Source organism: Phodopus roborovskii, unplaced genomic scaffold (genome assembly GCF_943737965.1).
Source record: "Phodopus roborovskii unplaced genomic scaffold, PHOROB, whole genome shotgun sequence".
Classification (NCBI taxonomy): domain Eukaryota; kingdom Metazoa; phylum Chordata; class Mammalia; order Rodentia; family Cricetidae; genus Phodopus; species Phodopus roborovskii.
Window position 1 is genome coordinate 16,152,418 of NW_026126416.1, and position 4,491 is coordinate 16,156,908.

The 4,491-nt window shown below is 38.9% G+C and overlaps 1 pseudogene; it reads left to right on the forward strand.

Annotated features, from left to right (window-relative positions):
* The first annotated feature begins 2,774 nt into the window (after window positions 1–2,774).
* LOC127221258 (60S ribosomal protein L7-like) lies at window positions 2,775–4,228 on the forward strand (annotated as a pseudogene).
* Window positions 4,229–4,491: the final 263 nt, after the last annotated feature.

The following is a 4,491-nucleotide window of genomic DNA, read 5'->3' on the forward strand; positions in this document are numbered from 1 at the left end:
GCTGTAATGGTGCACCTTATTAAACCCTGGCCAGAGTTTGAAATAGAACTACAGTCAAGCATTTTCTGCCACACAGTGACTAGCTACATATGTCAGCCATTTCTGTTGAGAAATTTGGTTGCTAAAAATTTTCTTCCTACAGGATCCCATAAAACAATCATTGTCCCATTTCAGCAGGAAGGGATGCTCCCTTTCCCTACTCTTGGAATTTGGGATTAATATTCATCTTCTTTGGGTTGGTTTTAGTTACTTAGGGTTGGGTATAGAATGTGATCCTTAAACTCGGGATTATCTTCTAGACAGGAATAGGGTATGGTTGGGAAAGGTATGGTTTAGATGGGATATAGGTAGATTAGCCTATCTTCTCATGAATTATTTAGTAAGAGTGAGATAATAGTATTATACAGCTTTCATTGTTATATACTCTTATTTGTGGTAAGCTATGTAAAATTAAGTTTATATTCCCTTTCCAGAAGAATTGCATATTATATTTTGTCACATTGTGTGAAATCTTTCCACTTACGATATTTTATGCACATTATTCTTACCACATTCTATATGTATATTTTTTCTTGTATTCAAGACATTTTGTAAATTGATACAATTGGGGATATTTATCTTGCTGCCCTTTATAGTTCTACCTCTTGTCTAGACATTTCTACTCTCTCTATATATGTGTACATAGTTATATTGTTTAGGTTTTTATCCCTGCTTTACTCAAGGAAGTTTTAATCAGTTTTTTAAGTTAAGTTCCTGAGTATTGCAGATTATCTTCACCCATGTTTCTTTCAACTATGAGATTAGTCAGACATAGATGCTTATCCTTCAATCACTTCATAGACATGCAGAACATGGCATTTAAATGTTTTAATACTAGTACTCCATTGACGTGAGACACTATTGCTCCTGATAGCACTGTGAACTTTCCCAAAAATATGTTGGACACTGTTGTTGCTCCTTCTGGAGTTCATCCTCGCTTCGGCTAATGGCCTCTTGGGCAAAGAACTGCCCCCACCTCGACCACTGATTTGGACGTGCGGTCCTATATGGTTGCTGGAGACAAACATAGAAGACTGCTGAACCGTGCCAAGTCAGGTTAAAACAGCCTTTTTACATCCCTGCTTTGTTGTTGTCTGTCAGGTACTCTAGGCCCTAGCCAAAACTGGCTGTACCAACGTTACTGTGAGACCTTGGGTGACTGTCCAGGTAGCATGCTGTTTCTGTCCTTGCTGCACATTTTGGAAGTTGCCCATCGGCACTTCCCGCCTACTCTAGTATTATTATTTTACTTCTCAGGTCTTTGATGAGGTTGAAGATTAAACTATCACAACTATTATTCTCTCTTCCTAGTTAGATATATTAGGTACTAGACTTAAGCTTTCCAGCTTAGGACAACTCTATTGTAAACCCCGTTTCGACTTCACCCTAGGACTAGATAGTTAGGTCTTAAGTTTGTATGTTCTCGATTTTCCTTTTCTTAGAGCACACTTGTTATGCACTAAATTGTATATAGTTTGTGTATCTAGCCCAAATCTTTTCTTTAGACTAAAAGGGGAATTATAGTGAGATATTCACCTTGTCTGCATCTGTGGCATAGACTATTCCCATGGGGGGTGGAGACAGAGCTCTACATGACCTGGGGGAACAAAGGCTGAGGAGGAGCCTCGGAGAGCTCTCTTTTTTGTAGCACAGGGACAGGAACATTTCTGGAGTCACCCTTGGGACTAGGAACCTCCTGGTGTTCATCTATCTATGTTGTGAGTTATTTCTCCTTGAATAAACATCTATTCGGCCTATTTGTTTCTCCTGATCCTTATTAAACATCAATATCTGGTGTCAGAATTGGGATACCAATAACCAGAAAATTGTTAGCAGCGTTTCTTAAAAGCCGTGCAGTTTTTTGCTGCTTATGCTGAGTCAGGAAACACCCCCTTTCAAGGAGCTGCGTAAATCTTTGTCTCACGCAAAACAGAGTCCAACCCAGAAAAATGCTGTTAGCAAGAAGCCTTGTTTGTCTTTGTTGTTTTGTTTTTAAAATCCTTTTTTTTTTTTTAAAGATTTTGTTAAATTTTAAGTGGAAGTTCTTATTAGCCACGTTGTGACGCCATATGTAAGGAATTAATTTTTTCTCTGCCGGTCTGGTCCCACCACCACGCCAGCCCCAATCATCACACAGAGACTCTGTATTTGATATAATGCTGTTGGCCAGTTACTTGTTTCTTATAGGCCAGCTTTGTCTTAATTATTAACCCATTTCTATTAATCTAAGTATTTCCATGTGGTCTCATCTTACCAGAGAGTAGGCCGGGACCTCTGTTCTCCCCAGTCTCTCCATGCTGACTCCTCCCTACTACTTCCTCGAATCCTCCTTGTCTCCTAGTCCCATCTATCTTGCTTTCCTATTGGCCAACAGTGCTTTATTCATTAACCAGTATGAGAAACATATTTACAGAATGACATCTCCCATCAACCAACTAAAATCTTCTTTGATGTATGGCCCATTCCACAAGATGGAACCCATACACAACACTGCTTGGGTGACCAAAAATCTGAGATAGCTCATATACTTAGGTTAAAACCAAATACTACTCTTCTACTAAGAGAACATAGCATTAAAATGACTCCTAATGGCTTTCTACTGTACTCATAGATCAGTTTCTTGCTCAGCCATTATCAGAGATGCTTCTTCCTCCTTCAGCAGATGTGAGTAAATATCGAGACCCACAGTCAGACACTACTCAGAGGTTAAGATATCTTGGAACACTCATCTCTAAATGAGGTTTTTCCGTGATGCTCCTCCCCTTAGAGTTCTGGGAACCAACTTCTCAGAAAAAGAAGAAGGAATGTAAGAACCATAGGCAATAGAGGACACCAAGAAAACAAGGCCCTATAAATCAACATGAACAGAGCTCATATGAGCACACAAGGTTGAAGCAGCATGCATAGGTCTCCAACAGGTTCTCTGCATATGTATTATGGCTTTCAGTTCAGTTTTTTATGGTATTCCTGTGTATGCCAAGTAGTGGGTCACTGATTCTTGTGCCTTCTTATCTTGGACTCTTTTCTTTCTGTTGGTTTGTCTTGTCTAATGGTAGTTTTTTATTTTATCTGGGTAAAGGAAAGCTTCTTGAGCATTGATGGGGAATTAATATAATTTCCAATATTCGTGATATATTTTCATTTTCTGTAAACTAATACTGATGATATAGGCAAAGTGGTTGCCTATTAAATTAGTATTTATATAGTATTTATACTATATAAATTAGTAATTATATAGTATTTAAAACAACAAACAGTCTTTATTTCTCACGTGGGAAAGAAGAAACAGAAGTTCTGGTGACAGAAAAATGAGATAAAAACACATAAATACAGCTCTCCCCCTCCCCTCCCACTGGAATGAGCTATGGAGGCTGAGCTGGAAAAGAAAAAGAAGGTTCCTGTTGTGCCAGAAACTGTTAAAAAAAAAAAAAAAAAAAAGCGAGGGAATTTTGCAGTTTGCAGAGCTGAAGGTGAAGCACTTTTGGAAAAAGTTTGCACCAAAGACACTCTGGAAGGCACGGAACAAGGTCATCTATGAAAAGGCAAACATTATCACAGGGAATACAGGCAGATGTACCGGAAGAGATTCGCATGGCTAGGATGGCAATGAAAGCCAGAAACTTCTACATGCCTGCAGAACCCTTGCTGGCATTCATTATTTGAATCTGAAGTATCAATGATGTGAGTGCAAAGGTCCACAAGGTGTTGCAGCTGCTCCATTTTTGTCAGATCTTCAATGGCACCTTTGTTAAGCTCAACAAGGCTTCAATTAACATGCTGAGGATCTTGGAACCATACATTGAATGGGGGTACCCCAACCTGAAGTCAGTAAATGAGCTCATCTACAAGCGTGGCTATGGCAAAATCAGTAAGAAGAGAATTGCCTTGACGGACAATTCCTTGATTGCTCGATCTCTTGGTAAATATGGCATTATCTGCATGGAGGATCTGATCCATGAGATCTACACAGTGGGAAAATGCTTCAAGGAAGCCAACAACTTCCTGTGACCTTTCAAACTGTCTTCTCCATGGGGCGGGATGAAGAAAAAGACCACTCATTTTGTGGAAGGTGGCGATGCTGGCAACAGGGAAGACCAGATAAGCAGGCTTATTAGACAGATGAACTAAGGTGCTGCCTGTGGTATTTTTGTAATCTGGTCAGTTAATAAACAGTCACAGCTTGGCAAAAACAAAACAACAACAACAACAACAACAAAAAAAAAAACCCCACAAATACAAAAGGAAACTCCTCCGCTTAACTATGAACCATACTTTGTTTGCAATTTCCTATACATATTAGGAAAGAGCTTAGCTGAGTGTCCTTAAAAGAGGTAATTGCTTTCAGGTAAACTTGAAAATGTATTCTTAACGTTTATATAATGGTTTATAATGAACAATGAATGCCCTTGAGAGGATACACTACAATTTATTACAAAATAAACTAAAATATAA